We start from the raw sequence: 16981 nt of genomic DNA, 5'->3' as shown, positions 1-16981 counted from the left end.
CCATCTTTCCATCCCCATTGGTAACAGCGCTATCCAATCCCAGTTGTGACAGGTTTTCTGTGTAGCCCTGACTGTCCTGGAACTCACTCTGTAGATGAGGTTGGCTTTGAACTCAGAAATCCCAAGTGCTGGGGTTAAGGGCATGTGCCACCATGCCTGGCCTGACAAGTTTTACTGTGCCTTATTATTTTTCTCTAGTTTGAGCAAGTTTTATGCTCAGATTTGGACTCAGGTATGCTGCCCTTAAGAACCCAAAGTCCTGGGGGGCTGGAGAGATGGCTCAGTAGTTAAGAGTACTGACTGCTCTTCCAGTGGTCCTGAGTTCAATTCCCAGCAACCCCATGGTGGCTCACAACCAGCTGTGATGGATCTGATGTCCTCGTCTAGTGTGTCTAAAGAACTCAAAGTCCTCAATGTAATACATGGTCTCATTGGCCTGTCCTTGTTGGCGATACAGCTGTATGAGTTAATGCCCCTGCTGTAAAAGAAACAGTGAAATCCTAGCTGCCCAACATGTTTCAGAACCGGCAGCGCTTGCCTTGGGACAACCTTTCCCTCAGAGCTGTAACCCTTTTTGTTCTGTGTGAAGAAATCCTGTCATGTGACACTCCACAGTGGGGGAGGCTCTTATGTGAAACACGTTCTTAGGTTGCTTTGTGGCTGTGTAGACATCGGAGAGCACTGATATTAACATGGCTACAATGTCACCAGGAGCCATGGTCTCACGGTTGTATGTGGTTCATTGGTGACTGAGGTGTCTGTTTTGTGGCATGGGACTGTGTGGAAAAATTGGTGTGTTTAGAGATTACCTTAATTGAAGCATAAGGTGGGAAGGGGCGAGAAGAGGATTTCGTTTACCTTTGGTTAAATTTGTCTGTTGGTGCTTTGGGGGTGAGCAAGGTCTTCCCCTAAAGTCCCTTCATTTTTTCTTTCTTGGAATCCCAAAGTAAAGTCACAGATAATTGGGCAAAGAGACATTCAGGACTCCTTCCTTACTTCCCCCTTAAGGGGTTGGGGATGATTTTGGCCAGAGGGTGGCCAGGACTCCAAGGTATCAGTGATAAAAACTGTGTCCTCCCTTCCTGCTTTGAGTGAGGAGGGCGGGGGTAGGAAGACAGCTCTCAGGGAGCGCAGCAACTCAGGGAATCAATAAATCTGAAAACCGGAGGAGCTAAGCAGGGGTGGGGTGGGGTGGGGGTTGTGATGGTGAAGGCGCGGAGGTGTCCTCCCTCGGTGACGTCAGAGGCGGCTGCCGTTGCCCTGGTAACTTCACCTGATCCAGTGCCGTGGGTGTATGTGCTGATTTCAAGGCTCTCTCCTTTAATGAGGAAGATCTAAAAATGAATCTCACTATCCCATAAAAAGCATGGCAATCAAAGGCGTTACTACCCGGTACTCGGTGTCTGTGGGTGGAGACAGTCGGGGTGGGGGGTGTGGATGATTCGGGAATGACCTGAAGGACATGTAGGGGACAAGATTTCTTTCACAGAATCGCTTCACGCTCTAGAAGAAGGGACGTGTGGGTTCACCTTCTAACAGAGCTCTTCATTCCCACCGCTTCTCAGGACCTTTCCTGTTGAGTTATGTTGTGCATGATCCCGGAGTCCGGCTCTCAGGCAGATTCTTCTGGAACTATTACAGAGTTGGGAACTATGAGAAGCCAGTGTGGCGGAGACTCCAGAAATTCATCCTCACATGTGCGGCTCCCCCCTTCCCCCAATCCAGTAAAAGGTCGAGTTTACGGATTTGGATCGATCTGCGAGAAGCAGGCATTGGCACCCACAGGCTGTCTCACCACACTGACAGGAAGCCCTGCTGCCTCCTGGCTGTGTGATCTTGACCCAGCTACCTGCCATGTCTGAACTTGAGATTTTCAAAATCCGAGGTCTGTTCCACAGATCTTTAAGGAAATACCGACATGATGCATGTAGTGTGCTTAGCACATGATAGGTTCTCAAACTCATGAAAGCTATTTTCCCATTTGGAACAATTCTCAAAACGTCCCTGGTCTGGGGCAGACACTGGCATACATGAAGGCTTTGAACAGATTAGAAAAAAAACAAAACAAAACAAAACAAAAAAACAAAAAAAAAAAAACAAAAAAAAAAGGAAAAAAGAAAAGAAAAAAAAAAAGCCCAAAAAAGCTGCCTCCATTGGCAGGGAAAGTGACGGAGGGTTTTTCCTTCATCCTAATGTGACCCTGTACACGTCCTCAGGAGTGCACCGTCTTCTCATGGGCATGCATCAGGCCTGGATCTGATCTCTTTAGAGGGCTCCGAGAGGACTACCTCAGAGTACAATGCTTTGAAATGCTCTGTACCTTGAACTGAAACAGTTTCAGAGTCTCTCCCCGACCCTATGTTCCAGGAGAGGTGAAAAGGGTTGCCTTTCATCTGTTCTCTTCAGCAATACAGTGCTTGTGCACCCCCTGACCCCAACTGTCCCCCCCAAAAGGAAGATCAGTTTGCAATGGAAACTGGAAGAGACCATACCCAAAGCCCAACCAAACTGTCCCCAGGCGTGTGTCTTCTTTCGGTTCACTGATGTCCTTTAAAACTCACTTAGCAGTGGCTGAGATGGCGGTTCAGTTGGTAAGGCACTTGCTATGTAAGATTAAGACCCGAATTCAGATCCTAGCATCCATGTAAAGGCTGGAGCAGCAGTGGACCTGTAACCGCAGTGTTAGGGAGGCAGAGACAGGTGAACCCCCGGGACTTTCTGGCTAGCCAGGCTCACTAAATCGTCGTGTTTTAGGTTCAGACTATGTCACAAAACACCAAGTGTAGAGCCCGATGTCCCCATCTCAGGTCTCTGTATGCATATACACAGGAATTCATACACACCTACACACACACACACACACACACACACACACACACACACACACACACAGGCACACACACACAGACACACAGACACACACAGAGGCACACACACACAGGCACACACACAGACACACACAGACACACACAGACACACACAGACACACACAGACCCAGACACACACAGACACACACGCACACACACGCACACACACGCACACACACAGACACACACAGACCCAGACACACACAGATACACAGACACACACAGACACACACGCACACACACGCACACACACGCACACACACAGACACACACAGACCCAGACACACACAGATACACAGACACACACAGACACACACAGACACACACGCACATACACGCACACACACAGACACACACAGACCCAGACACACACAGATACACAGATACACAGATACACAGACACACAGACACAGACACAGACACACCTACACACACACACACACACACACACAGGCACACACACACAGGCACACACACAGACACACATAGACACACACAGACCCAGACACACACAGATACACAGACACACAGACACACAGACACACACACACACACACACACACACACAGACACACACACAGACACACACACACACACAGAGTAAGAGACAGAAGGTTTGAAATTCCAGTAGCTGTGGTTGTGGGAGCCAGGTCTGCTCAGTACTGTAGCTCCTTCCTCTGTCACAGGCCTGCCACCTGCCAACACCTATGGTTTACAGGCTTCAGGTGGCAATTCCAGCCTGCTTTTCTTGTCCCTTTGTTGTTTGTCTGTCTTGTGATGTCCTTGTTGAGGTGTGGGCTTATCGAGAGTGATGGAGAACTTGCAAGACTTTGCTGTTGACTCTGAAGCCCAGGCCTGCTTAGTGTTGGCTCACCATGACTGTTTCTGTAGTGGAATGCAGTCAAGAAGAGCATTAGAGTAATTTCCTTAAGACTTATTTCCAGAACAATCTCATGAACCATGGTGATGACGACCCTGGGATATAGAGCCCCTGGGATGTGTTTTATCTTTTGGGGGGGTTGTCCTAGAGGGGGGAAGTGGAAAAAAAACACCAGGTGTCATGGGCTCTTGTATGCGCCTAGCTATCTTTGAATTGTGGGCATTTTATATACAAACTCTGGGTGTGACAAAAGTTGTCTCTGGGGTTTGTCTTTGTGTCTGGCAGGTATTAACTGGTGACATGTCATGTCACCTTACTCTTGTTGGAGAGTGAGATGATTCAGAGCTATTTTTAGGAGTTGTGGGAAGCTGTGTAGTTCTTACTCATTTTTTCTTTTTCTTAGAGACAGGCCTTCTTTTTTTTTTCACCCTCCAAACAATGGCTTTCCTCCAAAAATGTCCACCGTGTTTTGAGGTCCAGAATTTTTTTTTTTTTTTGAGCTGAGGGCTTGCTAGGCAAGCACTCTACCACTCTACTAAATCCCAACCCCTGATATCCAGAATGTGAATGTCTTAGGTTACATGGCAAAGAGGAGCTGAAGTTGCAGAGGGAATTAAAATTACCAATCAGCCAATCCTAGACTGGAACGTTACAGTGGGTGTTCTGGATTGTTCCAGTCTTGTAAGTGGCAGAAGGAGGCATCCGAGGAGTCAAGATGCTGTGCTATGAGAGGCCTTCAACCTGCTACTACTGGATTTGAAGATAGACAAGTTCACCACACAGGGAACACCAGAACCTGCTTCTGGAAAGGGCACTGAAGGAGCCCTCAGGAGAGAGGAAACCCGGCAGGCATTCTGGTTTAACTCAGTGAGACTCAGGTCAGCCTTCTAGCCTATAGGGCAGTATGATAGTAAAGAAGTGTGGTTTTAGCCATTAGATTAGTGGTGACTTGTTGCAGTAGGAGACTGATGCAAGGGATTCTGGGTGTAAAATTATTTTCTTTTTGTTGAAAATACAGTTTTATGCCATATATTCTGATTACTGTTTCTCCTCCCCCTACTTTTCTCAGTTCCTCTCCAAACCACCTCCCATCTGGATCCACACCCTTTCTGTTTCTCATGAGAAAGCAAACAGCTATCTAAGGTATAATAATGCAATAAAATACAATAAAAAAATAAAAACAAAACAAATTAGATTATGACAAAACAACCAATCAAGAAATCGAGCCAAAGAAAAAGCATGTGGAACACTGAGACACACATGCATGCACACACTGGAATCCCATAAAAACCCCAAACCAGAAGTCATGATACTCAAAGGCTCTGTAAGGTAGAAAAAAAGTACTTAGCATGAAGAGCCAAAGAACTTCCCAAGACGCTGTCTAGTTAATTTTGTGTTGACTAACTATTGCTGGGCATGGGGTTTATCCTTAAGAAGTGTTTGTTGCCCCAGTGGGGCTCTCTTGGAGAAAGCTAAGTTTTCATTTACAGGTGGCTATGAATTGGAGCTAGTCTCTGGGTTAAGGATGGGGCATAGATCTGCCTCTCCTTTTACCTCTAGGACATCATCTAGTGCTGACCTGTGAAGGACCTGTGCACGCTACCTCAGGCTCTGTGAGTTCACACGCACACCAGCCCTGGAGTGTCTAGAAGGTCTTGATTCTTTGATGTCTCTCATCCCCCCTGGCTCTTAAGCTCTTTCTGCTTCATCTTCTGCAGAGTTCCCTGAGCCCTGAGGTGAGAGATTTGATAACGACATCCCTTTTAGGGCTGAGTGTTTCGAGGCCTGTGCATTGTCTTTGGCTGTGGATCTCTGTTTCGTTCCCATTTGCTGAAGGAAGAAACCTCTCCTTCCATAGATCCATGAGCAAGGCATAGATCTATGAGAATAGAAGAATGTTGTTAGGGGTCATCGTATTGCTTCATCCCTTTAGCAGGGCTTCCCTTAGGTCTCTGGCTTATCAAATCCCAGGTTCTTGGCCACCCAAACAGCGTTGAGTATGGGTTCCATTTTGTGGAGTGGGTTTTAAACTTAATTGGATATTGACTGGTCACTCCTGCAAGCTTTGCACTACTGTTATATTAGCATATCTTGCAGGCGGGTCACTCTTATAAATTGAAAGCTTTGTAGTTAGGTAATGTTTACCTTTCTCCTTTGGTAGCAGGTAGAGTATCTTCTAGTACCATGAACTGTAGTCCTCAGGGGTGAAGCCTCTAGGTAGGCACTAACCATGTTCAATGAGTTGTATAGGTGTCATCAGTAATGGGGCCCTGCCATTAGTTTGTGGAGAGCTGCTAGTGGTTTTGGCAGTAGCCTGTGTCGTTTAGGGGTTCCCTGGGATCCCTTTGGCCATGAACTTGGTTGGATGTAACCCATTTCCAGTACTGGACGCTTCCTTTGGTGATGAGAGATTCCAGTTGAGGCTCCGTCTTCCCTGTTACCAGGTAATTTTATTTTGATCCCAGCTGAATATCTTCATTGTTTCCTAGAACATCTTCCTGGTGAACCCCAAACACCTCTGTCTTTACGGCAACCTGAGGCTTCTGAATCCTTGCCTTGTTGTGATGGTTCGTATATGTTTGTCCCAGGGAATGGCCCTATTAGGAGGTGTGGCCTTGGGATAGGTGTATTGCTGTGAGTGTGGGCTTTAAGACCCACTTCCTAGCTGCCTGGAAGTCTGTCTTCTCTTTGAGGCTGGCAGACGAAGATGTGGACCTCTCTAGCAGCTCCTGCACCATGCGTACCTGGATGCTGCCATGTTCCCACCTTACGATACTGAACTGAAGCTCTGAACCTGTAGGCCAGCCCCAAACAAATGTCCTTATAAGAGTTGCCTTGGTCATGGCGTCTGTTCACAGCAGGAAAACTCTATTGAAGACACTTGTATTCAGTGTCTTGAGCCTGGCCTTCTTACTATTCCTCAATGAATCAACAACTTTCCAGAGACGAGAATTCGGCATTCTCATTTCACGTCTTTTGTCTTCGGGATCTTTCTCTCCCTCCTCGGGCTGCTTCTTTAGCTGTGAGTTCTAATATATGTCTCTCTGCTGTCAGCAGCCATCATGTCTCAGCCTCCGGCCTCAGCCTGCCTTCAAATTAGCAGACATATATTTAAGAACCAAAAGGATAAGTAAAGGGTAGCCAGGATATTGCTGTTGTCATTAGCAGACTTTGTTATACTCTGCTATAATAGGACACTGGGTGGGTGCCTCTCCCTGACCATTTGTCTCTCTCTGTATAAGGAGGGCTTCAGAGGGGCGAGCCTCTAGACTTTCCAGCTCTGGCCATCTTCAGATGCTGCCTCTGTGCTCAGGAGTGCTGACTCCTTTTGTTGTCCAGGGTCTGTGAGTCCTTGACTGCCAGGTTTGAATGAAAGCCCATCAGTAGAGAGGACCACGGAGCATAGTACAAAGCAAATGGACAATCAGAGCAAGCAGAAGACAAAGATTCCAACAGAGACTTAGCACAATGACACAGCAGAATGCTATGCCTCCTTGACTCTAGAGGGGGGAAAACCCAACGTTGAGCCTCCATGCTTTCTGCTTAGCACGGTTAGGCTAACGGATCTGTGATTAATCAGGAAAGCTGACTCAATTTACAGAACTTTGAACAGAGAGCATCATGATGGCTTTAAGATCCCCAAGGAGCTGCAGGCTATCTGACTGGATGCTTGCCCAAGCTGTGATTTTGACCTGACGATGAAGGTATTTTTTTTTCTCCTTTTTGTAAACAGTGTGGCAGTTAAATGGAGGACACTTGTGTCGAGGTTAAGCAGGATGAAACTGGGTGATATTTTGCAGGCTCTGCAGTTGAGCTTTGTTTTCTGGGAAGGAAGTCAAGAAAGAAGCAAGAAAGCCTTTGATTATATAAGTGTTAAACCAAGGCAAGGAGTCTTCTGGGAAGTCTCTTACTCACATTGCTTTCCCAGCGCTCCAGCACAGGGCCTGGCACATAGGAGATGCTTACCTGATTCTGCAGATAAACAAGTAAATGCCTCTCCACCCACGTGTGTAAAGCATCTTCAACAAACTGGAACCGAAAGATGGGGTTGGGGTGGAGTCGCTATAGCCTCTGTTCTGAGAGTTCCAGGCTAATCATGGCTGTTCACCAACACGTAATGGTGCACAATTTTATAGAGTAACAAGCCAGTCAGTGGCAATGATGCGTGAGCTGTTGTACCCAGCAGGAAGGACAGATACATGATCAAAACACCTTAAAGGAAGAGCATTTTCTTGTGGCTCCCAGTTTTAGTTTTCCCTGTTTCTGGGCTGTGGAGATGCAGAACATCATGCAGGAAAGACATAGGACTGCAAAGGGGGCTCAGTTCACAGAGTCATGAGAAAGTATGTCCCTGTGTTCAGGATTCCTCCCCTTCCCTTTTGCTCCAGCTGGCCTCTAGCCTACTGGTTAGCGGTCTCTGGAAAAACCCTCCCTAACATTCATGATTTGGTACCAGACAAGGTCTTTTTCAATTTAATCTAATTGACAAGGTTAACCATCAAAGGAGGAGTTCAGGGGAATTGACATTTGAGTTGAGTCTTCAACAGACATTTGCTAAGGAACAAAAGGGGACACCAGAAAGGGATGGTGGATATGGGGATGGAGGCGCAGGAAAAGAGAGAGCTGTGCCGAACAGCTTCTGGCCACAGACCATGTTGGGGGACTAGAAGTGTGGTTGGAGTAAAGCTGAGAGTGGTCCAGGGTACAAGATCAGGTTGCCTCCACTTAATTTGGATCTAATAGGAAATCTGTGAAGGATTTTCTATGATTCACGGTGCAGGAAGGAACTCTTTCAAGTGGTTCCTGACTGGCTTGGAAGAGACTCAGAACAGATAGATACTGGCTAGTAGTCCATGTGGATGACACAGTGGAGGACAGTGGGTGAAGGATAGAAAGACAGGAGGACAAAAAGGCAGGTTTATGATCATTTTCTTGAGCATCTTTTAATCTGCAAAATGGAGAAAAAAAAGTCTCTTTCATGAGGTTTTAGGGAAGAATCACATGAAACATCTGACTGTGTACCATGTGGTACATGATAAACACTTAGCAAATATTAGCTTTTCAGTATTCACTAAGCCTAGGGGAGGGATTTTTGCAAACCCTGGCTGAGGAGACGACTGTGGGGCTGGAGAGGAGGGCTGGAAAAGACAGCCCTGGCATCCATCGATCCTGAGTCATATTGCTTCCCTGGAGCTGAAAGCAGTTTTATGCTGACATTTGCTGGGCAGAGTCTGCACTGCTGGTTTCCTTATGAATTTCAGATGAGGCCCTGGGCTGCTTGACCTTGGGCTATCCTGGACTCTCAAGGAGAACCAGCAAAACTGGAATTGACTGTCAGCTAGAGAAGCCAGGCTCTTGGTAATGGAAGCTACACCCAAGACCCTGACTGCCTCACTGCCCCTTGGCCCGTTGTGTCTCCCCACCAAGCTACCTGATGATTGGCTGCCTGTTCATGGGCAGCAGAGCAATGTAGGCCTCAGGTGCTGAGCTGCAGATGTGATCCCCATTGGGAAGAAAATTCAGACCTGGGACAAGCTTCTGTAAACCCTAAGTGGGATTTAAGGAGAATGTGGAAGATCCTTGGCTGCCTACTGTTCTTTCAGTTGGTCAGAAGACCCACCATGAGGAAGCTACTCACCTCAATTTAGCAGTCTGTTGTCATCCATTGACTACAAATACCCCAGGGAAAGAACACATTATTAAGAGATAATAGCGGTAGAAGAAATAAACATTGTTTAATAATCACAGAGAATTGTTTAATATTGGGCACCATTCTGGGTACTTTTTACTCATCATCTTATTCAATTTCCCATCAGTTATGAGGTCAATATCATTATACATGTGGACATGAGGTTTCGGAGAAGCATAGGAATTGATTAATTAAGCTTATAAGTTTGAGTGAACCAAAGTGAGAGAGCATAGCTAGACAGGTGTAGATATTGGGTATGGGATGTTGAGGAGGTGCCTCTAGAGGGAAAGAAAAAGAAAACATAAATGGGTAAACACCACGTTCTGGCCAAGACTTGCCCTATTTTATAGTCACTGAATTCACGTACTTGTTACCATCAAACTCTATCCCTGTCCCCTCCTCCTCTTAGTTCTTATCTGTTTGGAGTCCTTAAAATGATCAGAGTTAGAGTGTCTAAATTAAACTTGATTTTATTCAAGTTTATTCAGATATGGTCAGAGAGGACAAAACAGATGCTCAAAGGACCGATGTTGGTGACAAAGAGCCTTTGCACTCCGTGCAAGGCATTGACATGGAACCCAGAAGGTGTTCGACAATGTTCTCAAAGGACCTGTGGTTGTGGAATCTCCATGGAAAAGTGGGCTTGCTCCCCACCCCTCTGCTCCTCCTGTTTCCAGTGATGAAGTAGTTATAAGCACTTTGCTTGTGCATTCAGGAGGGACCAGAAGAGAATTAAACGCAATTGAACTTCATTGTTTATTAATGAGTGCTGACCCAGCTTTTTTTGGGCCACTTAAAATTTGAATCCTAAATTCTAAGTCTCCACAGGGGAAGTGGGCAGAACAGCTACAGATGGGAGGTTGCATCTGCTCTGTTCTTAGTGTCGTGGTGACACACATCAGACCCAGCATCAGGACCAATGGCTCCAAGGTTCCCAGGGGATGTGTTTTCTAAAGCAGTCAGTGTTGAGGGAGAAGGCAAGGCAGACAGTTCTGAAGTAGCATCTGGGAAGATCAGAGATCTCTGTTTGTATCAGCCGTGTGGCTTGAGCCATTATGTTTCCCTGTTGGGCTTCAGTCTCCTCACCTGTGAGACTGGGAACTGAATCCTCTTAGTAGTTTTCACATGGATTGGTATGACCTCAAGAGCTGAGGTGTCTCTTTTTTATCAGTTTGGAATAGCATGTTATAGATAAAGGCATGTCCATGAATCTATGGAAAAGAAATAACAAGTAATTTGAATACCTGGTTTTAGATCTATAAATAGATCACTATAGAGTCAGAATGTCCTAGACGAGTATTATAAACACACAATGTGCTAGGTTGCTGTTAGGGCTTGCGGCTCTAAGGGGTCTGTGGCAAAATGTAAACAAGTGGTTCTCCTTCCGGTGTTATTAGCATTCTGAATGCCCTTTATCACTAGAAATATAGACATTTGGAAGTTTTAAATCCTCACTCATCTTTACCACCAATTTATGTGGTCCTTTTCCCTGGTAAATTCTGACAGAAATCTTGGATCTGGAACTGAATCACACTTAGCCATTTAACCCTCTCCTCACGTGTCCAGAGCAAACAGGAAGGTGGTTTGCTATGAGAGAAGTAGGAGGATGGTCACTGGAGTGACATAGCCTTTCCAGTGTTACTCAGGCTACCCTGAATGTGAGAGCAGATTAAACAAACTAGAACCTTTCTTGTTCTCTCAGCAAGCTCAGGCAGCCATCGAGGCTTGAGAGTTTGAGGCTGGAAAATGCTTACTGTGGGCTGTGGAAGTTGGAAGGAAGCTGTTTCCAATGGGTCAATTCCCAGTCCCATTCCATTTCCCCAAGTGTCTTAGTCAGGGTTGTACTGCTGTGAACAGACACCATGACCAAGGCAACTCTTATAGGGACAACATTTAATTGGGGCTGGCTTCAGAGGTTCAGTCCATTATCGTAAAGGCAGGGGGAGCGTGACAGCATCCAGACAGGTATGATGTAGGAAGAGCTGAGAGTTCAACATCTTGTTCCAAAGGCAAACAGGAGAAGACTGCCTACCAGGGAGTTAGGATGAGGGTCTAAAAATCTATGCCCATGATGGCATTCTCGGTTTGGAGTTTTGCCTTGCTGCTGTGGTGTGGAAACACCGGTTGGGCAGGTGAAATGGAAGACACTAGACTACATTAACCCTACACCATCATCTTGTGCTGGGCTTGTGGGAATCCCTGGCGCTGGAAGGAGAAAAACCCTGGATGAACTTTCAATTTCAACACCAGGTTGTAATGAAATGTCTCAAGTGGACAGAAGAAAAATTACTTGGTTACTTACTCTCACATTGTTCTAGAAAGAATGTTTTGAACTAAGTCAATTATTTAGGGGAGACTGTAGGTAAATTTTAAGGAGTGCTGGGATGTTTTGAAGGTCTCCTCACTAAGGTACTTTAAGGGTTAATGCTCCGAAGTGAAGCCAAGAGAAAAATCACAACACTATGACTTGATGTCTAAACTTCAGGTGAGTTTCCTGTTTTTTTTTTTTTTATTTTCAAAACTTTACATAATATGAACATACTGTTTTATAATTCCAAGTAAAGCTCTCAGAACTGATTTGTTAGGAAATAATGAGGCTAAAAATAATCTCCTTCTATTTGTGTTTTTTTTTTCCTCCAGTGTTTGAGTTTATGTTCTGACGTCTGTCCGCCCTCGGGATCACATTCAAAGGGAGTCTCCAAAGCGCTGGCAACGACCATTTTGCTTCTGTATGCAGCATTTTCTTCCTGAACTTCACTTTCCTTTAAAAAAAAATTATGAAATACTGTCTCACTGTCATCGTTCTCAGCCTGTTGTGTCCCTCTCCCACGTTCCCCTCCCCGAAAAGCTCAATTCCGCTGCCTCAACTATCCCTGGCCTCGCTTGTCCTATCTTCAGGTTCCAGTCAGCCTCATTTCCTTCAGGGAAGCTTCTTCCTTTTTTTTTTTCTCCCCACCCCCCGGAGCTGGGGACTGGACCCAGAGCCTTGTGCTTCCTAGGCAAGCGCTCTACCACTGAGCCAAATCCCCAACCGGGAAGCTTCTTTCCCACACATAAAGGCCGCTTTTGCGGAAACCTGACTGTGAGTGACTCATTTAATCCCGCTATGAACGCCAGCGAGGAGGACCAGTCATCCTCGGAGCTTTCTAGGACACATTCTCCAGGGCTGCGTTTCCCCTTAGGCCACACCACAGCCCCCTCAGTTGCCCCTTTTCAAGGTCTGCTCTTTGGTCTCTCGTGCTTCCTCTCTTTCCCAGTTCACATGCTCCATGGCTTCTTTAACCCTTGGCACATCTGTCATCTTGTCCCAGTTCCCACAGTCCGCTTCGGGTTAGTTCTTCAAAGCTTCTCAAACGGGTTGCTGTAACCATCCATACTGACAGTCAGCACCCTTGGATTCAGTGTCTGAGTTTATCAACTTCCCCCACTGCACGTGTGCCACTGCACGTGTGCCACTGCACGTGTGCCACTGCACACGCGCCACTGCACATGCCCCACTGCACACGCCCCACTGCACATGCCCCACTGCACACGCCCCACTGCACGTGCCCCACTGCACACGCCCCACTGCACACGCCCCATTGCACACGCCCCACTGCACACGCCCCACTGCACATGCTCCGTGGCAAAGCTGCCCAGGGACTGGCTTTGGCGCAAATGTCCAAATTCATCTCATTGTCACGTGGAGCCATTACTCTGATAATATTCCCCAGCCACGCACCCACATTTAATAATTCCTTTTTTCTTTTTTTTTTTGTTTTAACTCAATGCCCTGTCTTTGGATTTTCCCAGATCATCTTAAGATTAATATTTAAAAACCTAATATTTTTATAACCAAGGGGTTAAGTCTATATTGAATAAAACTTAATTTAAGAAAATACATAAACCAATAGTATAAATAACTGGAAACACATACACAGCAATAAATGGGAAATATGATAATGTGATTTATATTGAACTTTATAAGTATAATTTTAGACTAAAGCAAATTAAATAGCTTTAAGGGAGGCAAACAAGTTTACCAAAAATTTTAATATTGAAAAACTATAATAACATGAGACCATTCTGCCTCTTGTAAGACCACTGGTAGGCCTGCTCCTGCATTTTTAGATGAAACAATGACATAATTTATTAGCCCACGAGTGTAATGAGGGTGTTAGCCAAGTTATAGGTTAGATATAAATAGTTAAAGAGATTAGATAGCAGGCCAACGTATTTGTTTTCTAATCTTACTGTAACTTAATTTTTTTCCAAGTCTACTTTTTATTACATATAAGTACACTGTGGCTGTCTTCAGACACACCAGAAGAGGGCATCAGAGCCCATTACAGATGGTTGTGAGCCACCATGTGGTTGCTGGGATTTGAACTCAGGACCTCTGGAAGAGCAGTCAGTGCTCTTAACCACTGAGCCATCTCTCCAGCCCCCAAAGTCTACCTTTAATGTTGGTTCTTAGATGCTTTAACCTCCCTTTCAGCCCACCACCCACCAGAGGTAGTGGAAAGAAAGGCTACAGGCGAAGTGGACCTGTGTAAGTGGTTCTTTGGAGCGAATCCCATTTGTGTTGTCTGGAAATGTGCAGCTCCTCTCACAGGTCAACAGCGGCAGCTCGATACGCTCAAACACTTCATAGATAACCAGCAGTCCGGTTCAGTCAGGATAGCAAACATAAATCAGTAGTGGTGGGATGACCTAGCAGAGACAGCCAGGCCTCAGCCTCGGCATAAGTCAGCAGGAGTGACCAGAAGCAACACCAAGAGACGTTCTCAGCTGTGCCTTTCTCAGTGCAGCAAAGGTCAGCGGAGACTCGAGGCCCATAGGCATTACACACTGAGCTCTATGAGCAAGCCTCTGTCACTGTCCATCGGACCTATTATACCCCCTCCAGACATCTCGTGTCCTCCACGGGTGTTGCCTTACCAAGTGTCTTGTCTTAGCCATGTGTCTGTCTCAGCTGACATCACTCTGTTAATCAGCCCGAGTCTAAGGAAGTGACAAGAAACCACAACACACCACCAGAACCGTTTTGGTGTGTTTCTCTCTATGGAGTCCCAACAAAGAGAGCTCAACTACACAATGTCAGGTGGACCAGTATATGCATGTTGTTAGCAAAGAATCCTTCATCACATGTCCTTTCATGTGCTTGATTTAGTCTGTCTTAGCCTTTTACCTGTGTTCACTTCAAGAGAACACTCCTTCACCTGTTTGCCCCAACAAAACACCATCAACACAACCGACTTCCCAAAGAATCCTTAAGTTTCCACTTTACCTTACTTTCCTTCAGATACATGATCCCATGTAAGGTTAGACTTGGACCATGGCTAATTTTGAATTAAAATAATGTATTTTTATTAAGCCCAGTTAAACAGTAGTACAATCATTAAAATAATTTGAATTTTCATATCCAAACATTGCTTCGTAGATCATCATTAGGCTCAGTGCAATGACACATTCCTAGAAAAGCAGTGACCAACCACCATCTTGCAATCGCAATTGAGGGCCAGAGTGGGTTAGAGAAACCCAAAAGGTCTCTTGACTGGGTTTGTAAATAATTTTGATTTCTAACATAGTGAGTTTTGAGAGTTTTTTTTCCATCTTTATTAAATTGGGTATTTCTTAATTACATTTCAAATGTTATTCCCTTTCCTGGTTTCCAGGCCAACATCAATAACCCCTCCCCTTCCCCTTCTATATGGGTGTTCCCCACCCCATCCTCCCCCCCATTACCACCCTCCCCCCAACAATCCCATTCACTGGGGGTCCAACCTTGGCAGGACCAAGGGCTTTCCCCCTCCACTGGTGCCCCTACTAGGCTATTCATTGCTACCTATGCAGTTGGAGTCCAGGGTCAGTCCATGTATAGTATTTAGGTAGTGGCTTAGTCCCTGGAAGCTCTGGTTGGTTGGCATTATTGTCCATATGGGGTCTCGAGCCCCTTCAGCCCTTTCAGTCCTTTCTCTGATTCCTACAACGGGAGTCCCGTTCTCAGTTCAGTGGTTTGCTGCTGGCATTCGCCTATGTATTTGCCATATTCTGGCTGTGTCTCTCAGGAGAGATCTACATCTGGTTCCTATCAGCCTGCACTTCTTAGCTTCATCCATCATATCTAGTTTGGTGGCTGTATATGTATGGGCCACATGTGGGGCAGGCTCTGAATGGCCGTTCCTTCAGTCTCTGTTCTAAACTTTGCCTCCCTATCCCCTCCTATGGGTATTCTTGTTCCCCTTTTAAAGAAGGAGGGAAGCATCTGCATTTTGGTCATCCCTCTTGAATTTCATGTGTTCTGTGCATCTGGGTTAATTCGAGCATTTGGGCTAATATCCACTTATCAATGAGTGCATACCATGTGTGTTTTTCTGTGATTGGGTTACCTCACTCAGGAGTTTTGAGAGTTTTAAACCGTGTATAAAAACAGGGAATGAATTATGGCTAAAGTAAAATTAAGATGATCGTCATTATTACTGGTCTCTTAAGAAATAGCATTATGGGGGCTGGGGATTTAGCTCAGTGGTAGAGCACTTACCTAGGAAGCGCAAGGCCCTGGGTTCGGTCCCCAGCTCTGAAAAAAAAGAACCAAAAAAAAAAAAAAAAGAAAGAAATAGCATTATGGGTTCAACATATGCTTCTCTCCCTATTTGCTCAGTGGTAGCAGCCTATCACTGACAAAGCGATGGAAACGCTGTTGAATGAACTCATCTATGATTTTAGTGCTGACATCTGGTTGTTATCTCAGGTCTACTTGTGGGATCACTTTTATTAGCTCACAGGAGTTGCTAGGTAAATTCTCTAGCTGGTTTAAGCATCAAGTTCTTCATCTCTAAATGGAGAACAGCACTACTGTTTCTATTACACCTGTGTTAGGAACCTGCCGCAGGTGTGAATGAGTTTGTATAGGGAAAGCAAGCATCCCATGTCTTTACCTCAACCCAGTGCTTGCTCCTGTCAGTGCGCAGATACATGTACAGAACACATGGGCTCAAACATGGAGGCAAAAGTCGTAGAGACCCCAGATGAATGAGGCTATGTTGACACAAGAGAATTGCCCAAGACAACAGTGGACTAAAATCAGACTTAATTTTTTTTTTTCAGAGCTGGGGACTGAACCCAGGGCCTTGTGCTTGCTAGGCAAGCACTCTACCACTGAGCTAAATCCCCAACCCCTCTCAAACTTAATTTTAAATTAAGATTTTTCTTTTTAAAGTAAGATGGTTCAAGAAACCACGTAGCAGCAAACTGGCAAAATTTGCCATTTTGGGTCAACATTAACAGGTTCGTTTGTGTGCTTCAATTTCTGGATAGACATCTCATAAAAATTCTCATTAGAATGTATAATTCCGTGTTTTCTTATTACTCCTTCCGATCTAGGCTGTGGGCCAATGGGTAGAGACCTTTTAAGATCTGCTCTTCCAGAATCACATTCATAGTGGTAAGATTTGAAGCCTCTTTAGTTCGGTGTGTATAATGCAATGTCATTTCTTTTTGGAAGGTGACAAGGACGCGTGGGCGTGGGCTGGGGCTTGGGGAATTGGGACGAGGAAGGGAAG

The 16981-nt window shown here is 45.5% G+C and overlaps 1 long non-coding RNA gene across 2 annotated transcripts; it reads left to right on the top strand.

Moving 5' to 3' along the window:
• The first annotated feature begins 1273 nt into the window (after positions 1–1273).
• On the top strand, positions 1274–12512 carry LOC134481585 (uncharacterized). 2 transcript variants are annotated; one of them, XR_010057281.1, is made up of 2 exons: positions 1274–4891; positions 12078–12512. It is a non-coding gene; the product is annotated as an uncharacterized LOC134481585 (long non-coding RNA). The 2 variants fall into 2 exon arrangements; XR_010057280.1 differs by having other exon boundaries at positions 1274–7452.
• Positions 12513–16981: the final 4469 nt, after the last annotated feature.

The sequence above is a fragment of the Rattus norvegicus genome, chromosome 13 (assembly GCF_036323735.1).
Source record: "Rattus norvegicus strain BN/NHsdMcwi chromosome 13, GRCr8, whole genome shotgun sequence".
Taxonomy (NCBI): domain Eukaryota; kingdom Metazoa; phylum Chordata; class Mammalia; order Rodentia; family Muridae; genus Rattus; species Rattus norvegicus.
This window is presented reverse-complemented; position numbering and strand designations above follow the sequence as displayed.